This window comes from Chiloscyllium plagiosum, unplaced genomic scaffold, assembly GCF_037043375.1.
Source record: "Chiloscyllium plagiosum isolate Xiang-an unplaced genomic scaffold, Cpla_swu_hap1 HiC_scaffold_8, whole genome shotgun sequence".
NCBI lineage: Eukaryota > Metazoa > Chordata > Chondrichthyes > Orectolobiformes > Hemiscylliidae > Chiloscyllium > Chiloscyllium plagiosum.
Window position 1 is genome coordinate 71,059,098 of NW_028270146.1, and position 21,556 is coordinate 71,080,653.

At 41.2% G+C, this 21,556-nt stretch overlaps 1 protein-coding gene across 11 annotated transcripts in view; it reads right to left on the bottom strand.

The window, feature by feature from the left end:
* The window catches only part of npas3 (neuronal PAS domain protein 3), a 1,348,016-nt gene that overhangs the window by 987,886 nt on the left and 338,574 nt on the right, over positions 1–21,556 (bottom strand). The gene's annotated exons all lie outside the window — the stretch shown is intronic.

Here is a 21,556-nt window from a genome sequence, read left to right on the forward strand (position 1 = left end):
AGATTCCTACTTTGGAAATAAAACCTGTTTGACTCCAGATTAAGATACAGAAAGATTCAAAACAAGACCTCATGCCTAAAATGCATTGTCTGACCTGATTTTACTCCTTTAAGTCACTCCACAAAGTGTATCTCTTTCATGATGTTTTTGGTCATCAGCCCTAAAATTAGCTTATTTGGCTCCTGTGCAGCACCTTAGAATGGTTTATTATAAAGCATATCACTTCAGGTTGCTGCTTACTCTCAATTGCATTTACACTGTAACTTAAGATTTTTCTTTTTTTTTGCACCAACATGATCAGTATCAACAATAACAACAGTGAACACGTATCCAACCATATTACACAATGCCACTCAGCATATAACTGCATTTCATGAAGATATCATCAGACTGGTTCAATGGACAGAAACTGGCAAATGGAATTCAATCTGGAGAATTAATGAATTTGGAGAAGACAAATAAGGAAAGGGAATAAACAGTATGATTGAAAGAAGTTCAAAGAAAGCAAGGGAACTTAGAATATCTGAATGTTCATAGGATAGGTAGGTAAGCTGGCCAAGAAGTCATGCAGGATACCTTCCTTTCTTAGCAAGACCTACAGAATAAAACCAGGGAAGTTATGCTCGAACTGTTGTTTGATTATAGCTGGAATATTGCGTACATCTCTAATCTCTGTATTACAAGGATGCATTCATACTAAAGAGGGGACAGTAAACATTTACAAACGTTAGAAGCAATGGAGGATTTTAGCAATTAGGAAAAATTGAATAGACTAGCCTTATTTTCTTTGGAACAGAAGAGACAACTTGGAGTTTTAATTGAGGTGTATAAATTTGAGGGGCCTAAATACATAACCTATTCCCTTCAGCAGAGCAGTCAATAACCAGAGGCACAGATTCAAAATACTTGTTTGAGTGATTAAAGAGGAGTTGAGGAGAAATCTTTTCACCCAAAGGTGAAATTTGCAGAAAATTATAATAGTACTTAAGTTACTAAACAAATTAAGCAATACTGCATACCAATCATGACAAGTTTATTTGAAACAAATTTAACTCTGCTACTAAGTCTGAAAGATATGTATAAGGAATTATACACATCATGCTAGACACTCACAACTCATCTAATGAAACATCACTTGCTGCAGCAGGACTCCAAGGCAGGCTATTAATAACTATAGCAATGCCATCAGGAGGGATCCTGCTTCTCACTGGTCAGATATTTTCATTGTTTAAGCATTTGTACAGCAAAGACTTACAACGTTTCCATGTTACAAATATTGTTCAACATAAATGAGAGGATATCAAGGGGTCTTGTGTCAAATAAAGTAACCAGAGTCATTAATTTATCAGTATTGACAAGTGAGAAGCCTATTGCTATGGCAGTACAGTATGTTTCAGATCTGATAATATTGTAATATTAACTTAAATTGTTCTTAGCATTATTTTTGAGAGGCCAATTATTTGAGAAAAGCTTTAGATTTATATCAGAGAGGAAAGATTAACATCTCAAGGAAAAGGAATTCTTGGCTTTGGACAGAGTGTGGAAAGGGGTTTTAACATGTGGCAAAATTGGAGATAGCTCTGAGATCAAGGGATCATTCACACACAGTTGAGAAACTTGTGAGCAAACAAGTGTTCTTTAGATCTAGGAGATGAATGAGAAACTTAGGAGGCAGATCACCAAAATAAAGCTGAGGAGCTGATTATTGAAAGGGAGGAAAGCAGCATTGGAGATATCAGTGAAATGCCAGTAAAATAGAGAACAAATAGGGTGCCAGAAAGGAAATCATGAATTCAAATCTCAGCATGGCACCAGGAAGATTGAAATTTAGTTAACTAAATAAATAAGGAATAAAAAAGCTAGCAATAGTGAACATGAACATACCATACCATTGTCAAAAAAGAATCCACTGTCGTTATTCTGTCAAATCTATATGTAACTCCAGATTCACAATAATGTGGTTAATTCTTAACTCTTCTCTTAAATGCCCAACAAGTATTGCACCAAAGTGCCACAAGAAACAATAAAACCAGATGCACCACTGGGTATCAACTTAGGAAGTGGATATGATAAAGACACACACTGGCCAACTGACCCTGGAAAGTCCTCCTCATTAACACCTAGTAACTTATGTAAAAGTTAGGAAAGTATGCCATACTGTGGTTAAGCATTACATAATCATATTCTCAAGAATCATCTCTTCAAACCAACCTCCCAAGATCCTCCATCACCATTGCAACTTGTATCCTGTCCAATAGATATACCAGAGGTGGTGAATTATGGTGTACAAATCAAGAGGAAGTTGGTTTGGAAGTCCTTAATATTGACTTGAGCCTTATGACGGCTCATGACACTGGACCAAAAATAGGCAAAAGATCAATCCTTCTGGTTACCAGCTATCACCCACCCTTAATTGATGATCCATACTCCTCCATGTTGAGCAGCCCAACAAAGAAGCAGAGAGTTGCAAAGGCACAGAAATTACTCTGGGAGATTGACTTCAGTGTTTATCACCAAGAGTGGCTTCATCATACGCACTGAGCTGGTTGAATCCTGAAATGTATGAAATGTATAGTAGCTGTATGCTACGATAGTGAATCTGCACCAAATGGTGAGAAGCAACATAAAGTCCTACTCAACCTTGTCCTCACCAATCCACCAGTCACTTATCTATCTGTCCATAACAGCATCGGTAGAAGTGACCACACAATCCCTATACAGACCAAGTCCCAGCTTTAGACTGAACACACATATTGTTGTGTTGTGTGATACTATTACCATACCAAAGTTTCAGAAATGATCTGGCAGTTTAAAAATGGACACCCATGAGATATTGTGAACTATCAGCAGCAGTAGAACTACATTCAATCCAGAATCTGCAAATCTCATGGTCTGGAATATTCCTCACCCTAGTAATATTATAATGTCAAGGAATGAATTTTTTTTTCAAGGTTGAGCATCTACTGCTTTAATTACCAACTCTCAACTTCTGCCTCATGAACTCCTGACTGAAGACAGCCTTGAGGTTTACTCACATCCCAAGACAGCCTCAAGGATGGGAATTCTTATTTCTTCCTTCCCCAGCCACCCTAGGAAGTTACAGTACAAGTCCTGGAACCAATACTCCTCCAAGCATGGAACAAATAAGTTTCACCAATGCTAGATGATGGTCCAATCTTGTCACAGTGTATGGAAGGTACTGGAGCTCAGGGAATGTGCATCTTAGAGTTGTAAAGGCAGTTGATTCTTGGACTCCAGGCGAAACTGAAATGAAGACATGGAAGTAATGGAGATGTTGACATGTGTCCACCGATGGAAGGGCTTCAGGTCCCTCAGACACCTTCCAACCAATGATGCATGCGTAGAGCACTTACACAGTTCCTCATCTTGAGGGTGCAGTTGAAATTCCCATACCCCACCATACTAAGGAAGATGCATACATCCACATGGAGCTAAGAAGAACAGACACTTCTTCAAATAAACTCATGTGCTATGGCCCAATCCGTACAGCGTACACATTTACCTTAATGGTCAGATGAGGCAGTCAAACTGGAATAAGCCTGCTGACCACCAAACACTCCAGCTAAAAATTGGGAGCCAACTAGATTGCCATTCAGCCAGAGTTTGTCACAAACAGACAGAATAAATTTATTAAGATTTTCTGGAACAAAAAGCAACACATTGCTGATGAGGTACTGAGAGGAGGGCTCAGCCATTGATATTCCTTTGTACAAAATAGTAAAATTCTACCTTCAGATTCTGCAGCAACGTATTTATGTGGAGCTTCCTTCAAGGTGGCATGTTCTGATGACTTATTTCTTCCATCAGGTATGTGACCTCAATGATGACATGCAATCTCTAATTACGAAGTGAATGAACTATTTACTCTTTTTCCAGGAATTGCCTGTTGTGTATTTGGGCCTGATCAAAGTTTGGTACATAATCACCTTGCACTAAGTGCTCTCTTTTAGGGATTGGCAGCTGCCATAAGGGAGCTGCTAGTCAGGAACATGTTCCTTCATCAGTGGCGTGACCAATGGCATGCAGAAGAGAGGGTTCAGGATGCTGGGTAGATGAGACTCTGGGACAGGCTGGATGACACCAGCATAATTGGTAGTGAGGGCATTTGTTAACATCCAGTACACAGGCAATCCATGAAGAACCACTGAACTGTAGTAAACAACACTGAAAATGCACAGTGAATCCAAGCAAGCTCAGGTGTGCAGCGAACTTCCATTTGTCCGAAACTTGACATTGGCCCCAAATACGAGATCCTCCTTCAATACACAATCTGAACCATCCCAGGGGAATCTTTCCTGTGCCCTCCAAAAGGTACAAAGGCTTTACATGTATGGGTTATTGTTGCACATTCTCCATTTTTGCACGGTTATTTGCCATTAAGATGTTTCTTGGCCTAATATGCTACCTTCCAGCAGTGGAGTGAAGGCCTCTTAATAAGGGGGTCCTTCCTCTTTCCACTGAGGATCTAGGATAGAGAATATTGCACACAAATGTCAAAGGCAATAGAAGGTTACAAAACTTCATTGGTGCCAGACCACATTGCGCTTTTGAAGCCTAAGAAAACTGAGATTCACATTGAAGGTTTTTGTTTGCAGTCCCTGTTTAGTTTCTTAAAAGGGCTGCTTTTAAATCTATGGCAGCACATCATCCCCATGTTCTTAATCTATTAGCAGACTGTGTGGAAGGAGCATAGATAGGTCAAAGGCTCTTTTCCTGGATCTGGAATAAGTGACCATGAACATACAATCATAGAATTCCTACAGTGTGGAAGCAGGCCATTCTGCACATTGAGTCCACACTAACCCTTCAAAGTACAGCCCACACAGACCCACACCCCTACATCCCTATAATACTGCATTTCTCATGGCTAATCCAGCAAGCCTACACATTCCTGGACACTATCAGTAATCTGGCATGATCAATCCACTTAACCTGTAAATCTCTGGACTATGGGAAGAAACCGGAGCACCTGGAGGTTCAGGCAGCAGAGCCTGAACAACATCTTAGAACAGAAACGTCAGTGCCCTCAGGAAACATTGTTGAGAATTGAGAGTCCTGTTAATGTGTTTCCAGCATTCTATATTTAGTATTGCCTGTGTAGCTTAAGACCCCATACAACAGTGTTGCATTAGTTTCTGCAAATGTAAACAAATCTCTATCTGAAATCAAATAATGGCCACAATGCAGAAGGTTATGGACATAGAAGGAATGCCATTACATAAAGGCTGTTTAGATCTCTTAAAGGAATTGTGCACCTTTTAATTGCTCAGCATTGGAAACTTGTTCCTCTGCCTGGGAAGTAACTAACAACAACTGGAGCACACACCTTTTTTAATGTTCACTCATGGGACGTGAACACCATTGGCTGGCCAGGGGATGCAGATGCATAGTTCCCTGAAAAGAGAGTCATGGATAGACAGGGTGGTGAAGAAGATGTTTGACACGTTTACTTTCATTAGTGAGAACATTTAGTACAGGAATTAAGATGTTATATTGCAGTTGTACAAGACATTGGTGATGCTACTTTTAGAATAATGCACAGAACTCTGGTCCCCCTTCTATGGGAAGGATATTGTTAAACGTGAGAGGATGTAGAAAAAGATTTACAAGGATGTTGCCAAGACTGCAGGATTTTAGAAATAGGAAAACGCTGAATAGGTTTAGGCCTTTTTCCTTGGAGTGTCAGAGTTACCTCAGAGACTTATAAAATCATGAGGGGCACGGATAGGTGAATAGCAAATTTCTTTCTCCTCGTGTGGGGGCATTCAAGACTCGAGGGTATAGGTTTAAGGTGAGGGGGGAAAGATGTAAAAAGTGTTAAAAGGTGTAGAGGTGTACCATATCTTTAAGAGAGCTGAGAAGCTAGCAAGGACTGACAAAACACAGAGTCCTGAACAAGGTAACAATATAACACTTAGTAAAAATAAATAGCAGCAAATGGGTTGTCATGAAACAATAACAAATTCAAATTTGGCCAATCAGTTTAAATCATGCCCCAAGATACCAAAATCCAATCAAATTTGAATTTTGTATTTTGATAATGTTCAAACCAATGAAACAATCCAATGTTTTGGGGTATGAAACTGGACATTTTGAACAATTATGGGCAGAACTGACAAAGACCAACAAATGTAGCCTACTAGCTGAAGTGCTCTCTGAAAGGTACCTGCCTGTGGGGAGTTTGGACAGCAGAACATCAAGGCTGACCTGGAGAGAATCTACAAAGGGGAATCGGCAAAGCTGACTGGTTTTGAAACATGTTTTTTTTTGTAAATCTTAATCGGGATTTTTTTAAAATGAACCAGTATTGTAGACTGAGAGGCAAGAGATAAGTTTAAGAAAAAAAGACTTGTAAATAGCTGTTGTTTGAATGTTCTCTGTTGGAATTAAATCTAAAATTGTTAATGTTTACTTGAAATAGTGACCTCTGGGATAATTCTTTGCCAGTCGAATTTCAACAGATTACAGGACGGGGTGGATCTTTTCTGTAAGGCAGGTTTAAATTAGCAGAGGGGTTTACATTGTGTCATAACAGTTTTGGGGGCTCGTCTGGGATTTGAACAGTTTAGGGGCTATTGTCTGTGACTTGGCCAGGTTTAGAAGATCCAGTCTGAGACTTGGACAGATTTGAATAGATTTGGGGTACAAAAAAGCCCAGTAGATTTAAACACTTGCAGGATAGTGTCCTCGATCTTTAAATAAAATGGAGGTGAGACAATTTGTTTAATTTCATGACTTGTGATTAGTTAAATTAAAAGTGAGAGAAATGGCCCTTAAAATTACTAAAGAAGTCTGGGATTTGAAGATGATTCTCAAATTTGCCAAGGACGTTTCAAAGGAAAGAAAAAGGCCATACTTTTAGAATTAGCAAATAAGTTAGATTTGTGTTTAATCAAGGACAAAAGTAAAGCTGAAATTGAAAGAGAGTTGCTCAAACACTTATGTATGTCAGAAAATCAGACAAGTGCAGGTGAGGTAGAAAAAAATAAATTACAATTGAGGAAAATGGAGTTCAAAGATAAACAAAGTAGGAGGGGGGAAAGAGAGAGGAAGAGAAAAAAGAAAGAGAGAGAATAATGTCTCTTAAAGCCTCATAGGTCTTATCTATGTTTGAAGTACGTACCCATCTATCAAAATGAGAGAGGGAAAAGAGACAAGAGATCAGGAGTTCGAAGATAAACAAAGTAGGAGGGGGGAAAGAGAGAGGAAGAGAAAAAAGAAAGAGAGAGAATAATGTCTCTTAAAGCCTCATAGGTCTTATCTATGTTTGAAGTACGTACCCATCTATCAAAATGAGAGAGGGAAAAGAGACAAGAGATCAGGTTTTTCGCTGAATAAAGAGGGAAAGAAGAAAGGGAGAGACAAAAACAGAGAATGTGAACTTGAGAAGTTGCAACTTAGCAAACTCAAGTTAACAGGATGGAGATTAAAAGAGAAGGTAGTGATATACAGGAATATGTCAAAACTCTGCCACATTTTGATGAGAAACTATTGAAGCCTTATTTATTTCATATGAAAAATTGGCTAGGCATATGAAGTGGTCTGAGGATTTATTAGTAATGCTAGTTCAGATTAAACTAGTAGGCAGAGCGAGTGAGGTAATTGCCGTGCTGTTAGACGAGGGGTCAAGAGGATATGAAGAGGTTAAATAGACTATTTTCAGAGCTTATGAAATGGTACCAGAAGCATAAAAACAGTTGTTCAGAAACATGGACAAGGAACCAGGCCAGACTTACGTTGAGTTTGAAAGAATTAAACATAGTCATTTTGATAGATGGGTACGTACTTCAAACATAGATAAGACCTATGAGGCTTTAAGAGACATTATTCTGCTGGAGGAGTTTAAGGAACAGAAAGTTTTTTATTGCAGCAGAGAACGGCGGGAGCAAGGTGGAAGTGAGGTTGGAGCACAGAGGCTGCTGGGAAGGTTTGTGAGTGCTATTTAAGTACCTACCTTAAAGCCAGCGGTCTTTTTTGCACCAGAGAGCAGTGGGAAATGGGCGGAAGAAAGATCAGAGCCCCAGGCTGTTGGGAAGGTTAGTGAGTTCTATTTAAGTAGGTCCTACACAGTAGGGCCTCCCTCCCAACCTCCTCCTCTGACCTAATTAAGAATCCACAGACTCACAGCAAAAAAAAATCTGCCAAGCTGATTCAGTGTGCTGCGTGCATGATGTGGGAAGCCAGGGACACTGATGGTGTCTCTGGCTCCCATATCTGTGGAAAGTGTGTACACATTCAGTTTCTGACACAGCATGTTGCAGCACTAAAGAGAGAACTAGATGACCTCAGGCTCATCCAAGAGAACAAGAATTTTCTGGATGGGACTTTCAGCGAGGTCATTATACCGAGCATACCAGAAGAGAGAAGGGAGATGATGATGAGGAAGGAAGAGATGATTCAATTACAAGAGACCCTGGGGGAACTATCTCTCATGTACAGGTTGAATCTCTTGGAAACTGTCAAGACAGATGATCATACCAGTCTGAGAGGCAGACAGGTCTGCCAATCGAAAATTGGTGTGGAGGCAGAGCCGAGGAGTCAGATATCATGCAGAGACGTGGTAATGGGGACTCCATAGTGAGAGGGACTGAAAGGGGTTTCTGCGGCAACAGGCGGTATTTGAGGATGATGTGTTGCTTTCCTGGTGTCAGGTTCCAGGACGTCACCCACAGAGTGCAGGGAATCCTCAAGGGCAAAGGTGAAGAGCCAGAGGTGGTGGTGCATGTCGGCACAAATGACGTCGGGAAGAAGAGGCGGGACATTTACAGCGGGACCTCAGAGAATGCGGAAGAAGGCTGAAAAGCAGGACTTCCAGGGAGGTTATCTCCAGTTTCCTTCCAGTTTCTCGGGCTGGAGAGGGCAGGTACAGGAAGATAATGGACTTGAATGTGTGGCTGAGGAACTGGTGCAGGAAGCAAGGATTTAAATTCTTGGATCACTAGGGTATGTTTTGCGGTAAGGATAAATTATACAAGAAGGAGGGGTTGCACCTTAATAGGTGGGGGACCAGCATTCTGGCAGGCAGGTTTGCCACTGTAACACAGGTGTGTTTAAACTAAGAAATGGGCGGAGGGCACAATCTGGAAATTTAAGAAGCAAGTTAAAGGGAAAGTGAGAATAAGAGAAGTTAAGAAAGACGACAGAATCAATGGAGCAGAAAACTCAAGATCATACAGTATGGTCAAGTGAAATAGGGATTGACAGAAAGGGTGAGGGGAGTAACAAATTAAAAATATTATATATGAATGCACAAAACATAAGAAATAAGGTGGATGAGCTTGAGGCTCAGTTGGAAATTGGCAGGTATGATGTTGTGGGGATAACTGAGACGTGGCTTCAAGTGGACAGGGCCTGGGAAATGAATATTCAAGGCTACACGTGCTAACGAAAGGACAGACTGACGGCCAGAGGGGGTGGGGTGGCCTTATTGGTGAGGAATGATATTCAGTACCTTGCAAGGGGGGACAGAGAATCAGGAGATTTGGAGTCAGTATGGATAGAGCTGAGAAATGCTAAGGGTAGAAAGGCCCTAATGGGAGTTATCTACAGGCCCCAAACAGTCATCTGGATGTAGGATATAAGTTGAATAAGGAGTTGAAATTGGCCTGTCGAAAAGGTATTACTACAGTTGTTATCGGGGATTTCAACATGTAGGTAGATTGGGAGAATCGGGATAGTACTGGACCTCAAGAAAGGGAGTTTGTGGACTGCCTCCGAGATAGAACAGCTTGTACTGGAGCCTACCAGGGAGAAGGCAATTCTGGATCTGGTGTTGTGCAACAAACCGGATTTGATCAGGGACCTCAAAGTAAAGGAGCCATTAGGAGGTAGTGACCATAATAAGTTTTAATCTGTAATTTGAGAGGGAGAAGGGAGAATCTGAAGTGTCAGTATTGCAGTTGAACAGAGGGAACTATGGAGCAATGAGGGAGGAGCTGGCCAAAGTTCAATAGTTCAATACCCTAACAGGGATGGCACTGGAACAACAATGGCAGGTATTTCGGGACATTATGCAGAAGGTGCAGGATCAGTTCATTGCAAAGAGGAAGAAAGATCCTAAGGGGAGGCGGGGTGGCTGTGGCTGGCGAGGGAAGTTAAGGACTGTATAAAGATAAAAGTATAATATAGCAAAGAGGAGCGGGAAACATTTAAAGAGGAGGATAACTAAAAAGGAAATAGGTGGAGAAAAAATGTAGTACGAAGGCAAACTGGCCAAAAATATAAAGGAGGATAGTAAAAGCTTTTAATGTATATGAAAAGAAGAAAATGGTTAAGATTAAAATTAGGCACTTGAAGGCAGAGTGGGGAAGAAGGAAATGGCAGAAGAGTTGAATAGGTACTTTTGATCTGTCTTCACTGGGGAAGACACAAGCAATCTCCCAGATGTAATAGTGGCTGAAGGACCTAGGGTAATGGATGAACTAAAGGAAACTTATATTAGGCAGCAAATATAGACCAGTTAGCCTGACGTCAGTGATGGGAAAGATGCTGGAGTCAATTATAAAAGATGAAATTACGACTCATTTTGATAGCAGCAACAGGATAGGTCAGAGACAGCATGGATTTACGAAGGGTAAATCGTGCTTGACTAATCTTCTGGACTTTTTTGAGGATGTGACTATGAAGATGAACAAGGGAGAGCCAGTGGATGTAGTGTACCTGGACTTTCAGAAAGCCCTTGATAAAGTTCCATTTAGGAGATTAGTGAGCAAGGTTAGGGCACATGGTACTGGGGGCAAAATAATGACTTGGATTCAAAATTGGCTGGCTGACAGGAAGCAAAGAGTAGTAATAAACGGGCCACTTTCGAAATGGCAGGCAGTGACCAGTGGGGTACCACAAGGTTTAGTGCTGGGACTGCAGCTGTTTACAATATACAAAAATGATATAGATGAAGGTACTAAAAGTAATGTTAGCACATTTTCTGATGACACAAAACTGGGTGGCAGGGTGAAATGTGAGGAGAACGTTATGAGAATACAGGTTGATTTGGACAGGCTGGGTGAGTGGACGGATGCATGGCAGATGCAGTTTAATGTGGATAAATGTGTGGTTATCCATTTTGGTGGCGAGAACAGGAAGGCAGATTATTATCGAAAAGGAGTCAAGTTAGGTAAAGGGGAAGTAAAATGAGATCTAGGTGTTTTTGTGCATAAATCAATGAAATTAAGCATGCAGGCACAGGAGGCAGTGAAGAAAACTAATGGCATGCTGGCCTTCATAACAAGAGGAATTGAGTGGAGGAGCAAAGAGGTCCTTCTGCAGCTGTACAGGGCCATGGTGAGACAGCACCTGGAGTATTGTGTGCAGTTTTGGTCTCCAAATTTGCATCTATTGTCTATTGTCAATTGAAGTGACAAGGGCAGCAGAATTAGCAGATGAATACATTTTGGTCGATAAGACAAGGCTCTGGCCAGAAATTTGTGAGGAACAGAAGTTGGGAGAAGAGGAGATCCTACACTATGAAAGAAAGAGTAGAGAACACTGGTAAGAGTTTATGACAGGTTAAAAAAGAAGCCCAAGAGGGTGGAAAGGAGGTGAAAGGCCTCAGGTGTTTTCACTGTAATGGAGTGGACACAAAAAATTACAGTGCCAGTGGTTTCAGAAAGGCACTGGGAAAAGGTTTTCACTGCGAGAAGGTGGGACATGTAAAGTCACAGTGCTGGTCATTAAAGAAAGGCATTGCGGTAAAAGAAGCTAAGCCAGTGGCATTAGTGAAAGTAGTAAAGGAACCCCAAGAAAAGCCAAAGAGCTGCAGGAGAGTGCACTGCCTAGGCAGGGGCTGGGTATGGAGTTAGTACCTGATCTCTATAAAGAATTCATCTCTGTAGGTAAAGTGTACTCAGAAAGAACAGGGGGAGAAGAGCAAGAAGTTACAATTTTGAGAGATACAGGATCTAACCAGTCGCTGATAGTAAGAGACGAGCGAATGTGCACTCTTTCTGATCTGTTACCCGAGTGTGGTAATTTGTATGATAGATGAACAGATATTCAGCATTCCCCTGTGTAAGATCATATTGGAGTGCCAACTCAAGACTAGGGAAGTAACAGTGGGAGTGATTTACAGACTGTCAATTCCAGGAATCCAGTTTTTTTTATTGGGAATGATTTAGCAGGGTCCAAGATGGGAATTCACCCCTTCTTCTTCTGGAGAAGTCCAAAGAAGACCAAGAAACTGAGAGAATAAAACAGAAATATCCTGATATTTTGCCAGACTGTGTAGTAACAAAATCCCACTATCATAAGTCACAGCACGAAGCAAAATCCAAAGAGAAAGATGAAGGTGTTGAAGTTCAGTTCGTGAACATCCGGTTTGACATAATGGTGCAGGAAAAACCTGAACAGGCAAAGAGTCAGACAGAAGTGTTTAGCCCTGAAAGGCTAAGGAATTTGCAACAGAAAGACAAGACGATAAACAATATATATATAGATGCGTACTTGGAAAAGGAGGCAGAGGATATTCCTGAGGGTTATTATCTGAAAGATAGAAACTTCAGACTGAAATGGAGACCACGGCAGGTTAGTGCAGAGGAGAAATGAGCCAGAGTGCACCAGATTGTGTTGCTGATAGCATACAGACAGAAAGTGCTCAGGTAGCACATAAACTACGTGTAACAACGTCATCTAGGGGTACAAAAGACTCAGGCTAAGGTATGAAATATCTTTATTGGCTTTGAATGCACAAGGATGTGGTTAGAGTTTACTAATGATAGGTAGGCCACAAGCAGTAATTAAACCAGCACCTTTGTTGTCAACTCCCACATTTGAAGAACCTTTCATATGAGTTATAAATGAATGTGTACGTCCACTTCATAGAACTAGAAGAGAGAAGGAACTGAAGAAACAGTTGTTATTTTCTGCCCTGCAGAGTGAGGAATCAAATCCTGATGTTGTGGATTTTGATGTGCCTCAAAATATGCTAAAAAAAATGAATAAGTCCTGGGGGACTGTGATAGGTTAGTAAACTATCTGTCTCAGGAGCATAGAATGCAGTTGAAAAGTTTATTACCGCAGTATAAGAACATATGTAAGAATCAGATGGGGAGGACTAGTGCTATTGCATACGACGTAGACATAGGGAACACTGCTCCGATAAAACAACAGCCCTATCAGCTTAATCCCTTCAAAGCAAGACAGGTCCAGAAGGAGGTGGAGACGATGGTCAACGAAGATATCATCAAACTGAGCCAGAGCGAGTGGAGTTCACCGATTGTCTTAGTTCCCAAACCGGATGGGACTGAACAATTTTGCATGGATAATGAGAAGGTCAACGCCATTACAAAATTGAATTCATATCCAACTCTGAGATTGGAAGACTGTATTGAGAAAGTTGGAGAAGCCAGTGACATCACCAAGTTGGACTTAGCATGTGTTTACTGGTGGGTACCTTTATCAGAGACGGCAAAAGAAATTTCTGCATTTGTAACCCCAAATGGGCTACGTCAATTCAAAGTGATGCCCTTTGGAATGAAGAACGCATCTGCCACATTCCGAAGACTCATGAACAGAATTGTGGTTGGGTTAACAAACTGTGCAGTCTATTTGGACGATGTAGTGACCTTTAGTAAGTCCTGCCTAGATCACATCATATAATTGGCAGAGCTCTTTGAATGACTACGAGAAGTAAAACTGGTGATAAACTTAAATAAAACTGAATTTGTGAAAGCAGAGGTGAAGTTCTTGGGATATAACATCAGCCATGGAACGTTGACCTCATGGAATGCAAGGACAATGACCATCGAGGAATTTCCACAACCAACCTCAAAGAAAGCATACTTCAATTCTTGGGAATAAGTGGATTCTATTAGAAGATTGTTCCAAACTTCAGAAGTGTAGTGGCACCGTTAACCGATTTGCTGATGAACAATGCAAAGTTTTGGTGGACAGAACAATGCTCGGAGGCATTCGACCATTTGAAAGCAATATTAACCACCACACCAGTTTTAGCTGTACCAAACTTTCCAAATACTTTTAAAGTTGTCAACGATGCTAGTGACATAGGAGTCGGAGCTAGCAGGAGTGTAGTGCTACAGGAAGATGATGTTGGGATTGAATTGCCAGTTCGTTACTTTTTGAAGAAACTCAACATTCACCAGAGGAAATATTCCATGATCGCAAAATAAAATTATTACGTTTGGTACTGGCCTTACAACATTTTCATGTGTATGTCACGAAAAATGTGTTGGACATAGTTGTGTACACGGATCACAACCCTCTGACATTCTTGGAACACTTTAAAGACAAGAATATGAGACTGTTTCAGTGGAGTCCTATGTTACAGACTTTTAATTTACATATCGTATATGTTGCGGGTTATAAGAATATAATCACAGATGTCTTATCGCAGATTTAACTGATAAAGTATAAATAGGATGGTATCTGTTCAATGTTATATTTATGTGGGCAGAGGTTAAGATTAACTTAGATTAAAGTCATATCTATGTCATGATATTGCAGTTAAGGAATAGAAAAAAACATGAAGCTATCTTTTCACTATGATGGTTCATTTTTTTCTTAAGAGCGGGGATGTTATGAAGGTGTACAGGTGTACTGTACTTTTAAGAGATTTAAAAAGTTAGCAAGGACTGACAACGCACAGAGAGCTCTGAACAAGGTAACAATGTAACATTTGGTCAAAACAAATAGCAGCAGATGGGTTGCCATGAAACAAAAACAAATTCAACTTCAGCTAATCAGTTTAAATTATGACCCAAGATATCAAAATCCAATCAAATTTGAATTTAGTATTTTTATAATATTAAAACCAATGAAACAATCCAATGTTTTGGGGTATAAAACAGAACATTTTGAACAGTTGGGGGACAACTGACAAAAGGAGAAAGTGAGGACTGCAGATGCTGGAGATCAGAGCTGAAAATGTGTTGCTGGAAAAGCACAGCAGGTCAGGCAGCATCCAAGGAGCAGGAGAATCGACGTTTCGGGCATGAGCCCTTCCTCACTTCCTGAAGAAGGGCTCATGCCCGAAACGTCGATTCTCCTGCTCCTTGAATGCTGCCTGACCTGCTGCGCTTTTCCAGCAACACATTTTCAGGACAACTGACAAAAACCAACAAATGTAGCCTGCTAGCTGAAGAGTTCTCTGAAAGGTACATGTCTGTGGGGAGTTTATACAGCAGATCATCAGGGCCAACCTGGAGAGAATCTACAAAGGAGAATCGACAAAGTTGACTGGCTTTGAAACGCGATATTTTTTGTAAGTCTTAAATCGGGACTTTTTTTATCAGACCAGTATTGTAGAGAGGAAGGAGATAGGTTTAAAAGAAAGGAGTTGTAAATAGCTGTTGTTTTAATGTTCTCTCTTGGACTTAAGTAATAAAATTGTTAACTTTTACTTTAAGTAGTGACCTCTGGGATAGTTCTTTGCCTCTTGAATTTTAGCAGATTACAGCACGGAATGAATCTTTTGTGTGTGGCTGGTTTAAATTGGTAAAAGTACCAGAGGCATAACTTTTTCATGCAAAGGGTGGTGCACGTAGTGAACAAGCTGCGAGAGGAAGTAGTGGATGTGGATACAATTACAACATTTAAAAGCCATCTGGACAGGTACATGAATCGGAAGGGTTTAGAGGGATATGGGCCAGGTGCTGGCAGGTGGGACTAGATTGGGTTGGGATATCTGGTTGGCATGGATGAGTTGGACCGAAGGGGCTATTTCCATGCTGTACATCTCTATGACTCTATGACTATTCCAGGGAACATCTCTGGGACACACGCACCAAACAACCCCAAACAACCACTTCAACTCCTCCTCCCACTCCGCCAAGGACATGAAAGCCCTGGACCTCCTCCACCGCTAATTCCAAGCCACCCTCATCTTCCATCTTGGGACCCTTCAACTACACGGCATCAATGTCAACATCACCAGTTTCTTACCTCCTCTCCCCTCACCTCATCCCAGATCCAATCCTCCAACTTGGCACGATCTGCCTGAACTGTCTAACCCATCCATCTTCCTTCCCTTCTATCCACTCCACTCTCCGTTCCGACTGACCACTATCACCCCACCGCCTGCATCTATCTACTGCATTCCCAGCTACCTTTCCCCAATCCTCCTCATTCCCATTTATCTCTCAGCACCCTTTTCCCCCCACATTTCTGATGAAGGGCTTATGCCTGAAAGTTCGACTCTCCTGCTCCTCAGATGCTGCCTAACCTGCTATGCTTTTCCCGCTCCACACTTTTTGACTCTGATCTCCAGCATCTGCAGTCCTCACTTTCTCCTTTAGAGACTGGTAGGCAGAAAAGGATGCATCAATACCCTGAATAAAGCATGATTTTTATCAGTTTCTGTTCGGTTTTGTAAGTTTCCTCTGTTCAGATGATTTGCTTTTGTTACTGTTGTGATTGGAACCAAGTGGACCTTGTTGACTACAAGGTTCTTGATTGTGGTTGTTAATCTGGGCCAATCAGGAAATCCTTAGCTGACCAATACAGCCAGGAGATTAGAATCTCCTTCGAAGGAAAAAAATATATATAACCATAAGATTTAGAATCTCCTCAGTTCACGGGACTGACTCTGAGCTGGCTGGCCACACCCAGTGTACTATGGGAAAGAGTTCTCTGGACTCGGAGACATTGCCTTCCTTTTCTTCTTTTTTTTGTGTTCTTTTGTTTAAAATAAACAAAAGAAAACAAATATAACCAAGAGATCAGATTTTCCGAATTCAGGGGACTGAGTCTGAGCTAAAAAAAATGCCTTATCAGCAGATTACAATCTCCTCAGAAAAATAATGTAACTAGGAGATTAGAATCTCCTCAGTTGAGGACTGACTCCGAGCTGGCTGGCTACAGCCAGGGTATTGTGCATGAGTAAGTAAAGGGTGACTTGGTGACAGGTCCTGGCCTCTGTGAAAACATGAAGAAAAATATAACCACGAGATTAGAATCTCCTACTTCAGGAGACAGAATCAGAGCTTTAAAAAAGGCATAACCTGGATATTAGAATCTCCTCAGTTGAGGACTCACTTCAAGCTGGCTAGCCACACAGCCAGTGTACTGCTGTTGGTTTCTGGTAACTGATTCCTGAACTGGCTGATCTACACAGTCAGTATGTTACTGTTGTTTTGTAGTTCACACCAGGGAACTGTTGTTTCACTGTCGGGTTGCAGCCTGTGCATTAATCTCCTTGTTTTTTGAGCAAAGACAATGCTGACTCTGTGGCAGGGCTTAGACCTTGCACTCTGGTTTATATTATCTGCACTTTTTTGCATGTGTTTTCACTTTTTGGTGTGTGGGCTGAGCCCCTGTGATTCACCTGCACTTTTACAATGAACTATATCTTGTGAGTTGGCCTGGGCCTCTGTGCTTGTATCAGGCCTCTGTAGTGACTGAATACCTGTGTATGTGCTGTGGGGTGTGCATTTGCTGGCTTCAAAGAGTGGACTCTGCCTTTGGGTGTGGATTTCGTTTCTGGTCATGGATTCTGCATACTGCAATGGACACTGTTTTTGGTAATGGACTCTGCTGATTTGCTGGTTGGTGTTATCACCTGCACTGTCTTGTTTGTCCCTGGGTCTGGCAGGCCTTACTGTGAGCCGGAAGGTTCATAATCATCCCAAAAGCTAGCTGTCACCCCAAGAGCTGGAGGGTAGGTAGGCCATCCCATGAACCTGTCCTGAGAGCCAGAAGATGGGTAGGCCACCCTGTATGCTGTCCTCCTGAGGAACGAGAGGGACAGGCTGTCCTAAGGGTGGCCGGAGGGAGTGTCGGGGTGGACCGAGAGCCAGAAGGTGATTAGGGGTGGTCCAAGGGCCGGAAGGTGTGAGCGCCAAAGGAGGTGTAGAGATCAGGTGTTCTAGAGGTAGCCAGAAGGTGTGTCGGGGCAGTCCATAGGCTGTGTCGAGATGAGCAAGAACCAAATGATGCATAGGAGTGGACTGAGAACCGGAAGATGGGTAGGCAGTCCTCAGTGCAGTCGTCCCGGGTTGTGGGGGGTTGGGGTGGAGGGGAGATGGGACAGGCTGTCCTTGAGGTGGATGGAAGGTGTGTCATGGCAGACCGAGAGCTGGAAGGTGGGTAGGCAGTCCTTAGTGCTTTCATGTCCCCGGACGGACGAGGGAGGGAAGGGAATGGGATGGGACAGGCTGCTTTTAAGGTGGCCGGTAGGTGTGTCAAGGCAGACCAAGAGCCTGAAGAGGCATGGAGTGGACTGACAGCTGGAAGGGGCATGGGGTGGGCTATCTTGTGGCCGGAAGTTGAGGTGGCCGGGTGGGTTTGCTGGGTTGTCAGGGGTGTTTGTGTTATATGCACTGTGTTATTGTTCAATTGATCAAACTGTTTTCTAAGTGTTTGTGTCTACTGTTTCCTTTTTTGATAAGATAAGGTGGGATTTGGGGTTTGTCCACATTTCCCTATGAACTGGTTGTACAGTGGCGTTTGGGGGTTTGGCCTTGCTGCCACTTTCCCCTGTAAATTGCTGTTTCTTGTAAACTGCTGCTTATTGGTCATTGCTGATTGTTTGTTTGTATTTTGTACAGTTTGAGAAAGAAAAATATAGTCAGGAGACTTAGAATCTCCTCAGTTTAAGGGACTGACTCTGAGCTGGCTGGCTATGGGAAAACGTTCCCTGGACTAAGAGACATTGTCTTCCTCTTCTTCTTTGCTTTTGTGTTTTTTGTTAAAAAAAGAAAACAAATATAACCAGGAGATTAGAATCTCCTAGTTGAAGGGACTGACTCCAAGCTAACAATAAGTGTTACCAGGAGATTAGAATTTCCTCAGAAAAATAAACATAATCAGGAGTTTAGTGTCTCCTCATTTGAGGACTGACTCTGAACCAGCTGGCTACAGTCAGGGTACTGAGCACTAGTAATTAAAGGATGACTGGTGACAGGATCTGGCCTCTGTGAAAAAAAGAAGAAAAATATAACCAGGAGATTAGAATCTCCTCAGTTGAGGACTGACTCTGAGCTGGCTGGCCGCAGCCAGTGTGTTACTGATTTTTTTTTGGTAACTGATTCCTGAACTGGTTGATCTATACAACCTATATGTTACTGTTGTATGTTTTGAGACCTGATTCTGAACTGCTGGTTACACAGGCAGTTTGTTCCTGTTGTTTTTTAATAACTGATTCCTGAACTGACTGACCTACACAACCAGTGTGATACTGTTATTCTTTTTTGAGGACTGATTTCTGAGCTGGCTGATCTACACAGCCAGTGTATATAAAAAAAGAAAAAATATATATATTAGATTAGATTAGATTACTTTAGATTAGATTAGATTAGAATCTCCTCAGTTGAGGAGTGACTCCAAGCTAGCTGGCCACAGCCAATGTACTGTGCCCAGTACATAAAGGGTGACTTGGTGACAGAAAACAGCCTCTGTGCAGTTATTTCAGTTACAATCACCAGCACGTCTAACCAGATTAATGTTTTGTGAAAGAGTGGAAAGGAGGATTAGTGGGCATACTGTAGACCACCAACAAGCTGCAGATAGTTTATTCTGCAAACCTGCAGCAGACAGCATGTACCAAACTCTTGACCTCTATAGATGCATGGTTTGTTCCTTCATTGTTGGTCAAAAACCTGGAGCATTCTAACAGCATGATGATTGCATGTACATTAAATGAATGGCAGCAACAGTTCAAAGGCACTGCTATCCATCACCTTTTCAAGGTCAATTTGGAATGACAGTGATGCTTGTTTTCCTGAAAAAAAAATGAAGTGAGAAAACACAATTCAATCAATCTTTTCTGATCCTTGTTATTCCTCATTTTAATCCATACTGATTCTACTCAGTGATCGTATGAACCACGATTCTTTCTAATACTTATTAGGGCTTTATTGAGAGGGCTAGTTTTCCTACTATTTTCCTCCTTATCTATTGTCCTTCTATCCTGGAAAGTTTATTTTGCACCCTTAGTTGCTTTGCAACCATGGTGATTATGGAAGAGTTTCATATTGGAGCCAATGCCTCATAAAATGTCCTACTCAACAATTTGAGTCATCCATTTGGTTTTCGAAAGTACTTGACCCTATGCCAAATAGAATGTGTTTTTAAAAAAAAATCCAGCGTTTATTAACTTTGATCCCAGCATAGATCTACTGATAGGATAGTGGTTAGTGCAGCAGCAAAGTCAGGAGTTGCATGCTAGGACCATGTAGAAGCTTGACAAACCTGATGATTTGGGGAATTGCTCATGAAGTTTAAATTGCTGATGACCATTTACCTAGCTTCTGGAGTCCACTGGAAAATGTCTCCAGTGCTGACTTAGTGTTGGACTCTTTTACTGGTTCTGATTTAATTACTTTAATGGTTTAGAAAAGTTAATTTCAAACTCCATGCTAACACTGGTCTACTTAAAATAGCTTAGCAGCCACAAAAATAGAACAACAAAAAGAGGTGCACCTTTTCCTTCCTCTGCACCAAATTACATCTTTTATCAGTTTATCACTTTGTTTATGAGGCATCAGTTCTCTGATCATTCTATATTCCCCTGTCTCCTAAACTGTTGTTAGCCACAAATTTAGAAATTGTCATTTTCATTCCAAAGTCTAAAAAATTGATTCAAATTGAACAATATTGGTCACAGCACTGATCCTTGTGGAGTTCAGTTTTCACCTTTTGCCACTCTGGATAGTTACTTTTTAGCCCACACTTTTTGCTTGGAAAAGATTCAACTCCCGCATTTAATCCACCAGACTTTACCCAAACCTACTTGGCTGTCATTTTGTATTATCTTCCTTCTCCACACAGACCAATATAAAAGATTGCAAGCAACATGCCTAATTTCTGCTCAATTTGGACCATCCAATGTGGAAGGATGGAGGCAGCATTCTAATGCTTGGTTCAGTTGGGATAACTGATCGGTTGCATAATACAATTGGAAAGAAAAATATAAGGAGCAGATATGCATGCTCTAGTTAGATAACTGCCAGGCTCGTGTTTCTAATGGGGAAGGAGGCATGGCAGGTCCAATAATCTTGCATGTGATGGAGAACCCTTGTTTCAGTTCAGATGCAGGGTATTTGGTTCTCATTGCTCTCTTGATCATCCATTGTCCATCCACCACCTGTTTGACATTATGAGGTCTCAGCCACGTTTTTCATCAGCATTTTCTATCTTTACTTTTGTTAATTAAAGCATGTTCATGCAAGCTTTCTTCTCTTCCACTTTTAAAAGAAAACAGAAATTTACCTTTGAAAGACAAGAAATCATGAAAGGATTGCATAATTTCTTGAAAATACATCTCTGATTTGTATGGCACCTCCACATCATGATCTGTATGAGAGTATTATAATGGAATATGTACTCTTTAGTGTACTATTCTGAGTTTGATAACTTTAAGCATTGTTTAGTACTTCAAATTCCAGAAGGAATCTAATCTAATCTAAGTACCATACCTAAGTTTAAGTTTATACACAGGACAAAAAATCTAAGCCTCAAAAAATTCTTACTGTGTATTTCACACAATACATTGACAACTAAAACAAAATTCATCTCTTACATTTCTAACATATATTTTGGTAAAAACAAAAAGATCTTAAATATTCACAACATAAAGAAACATACT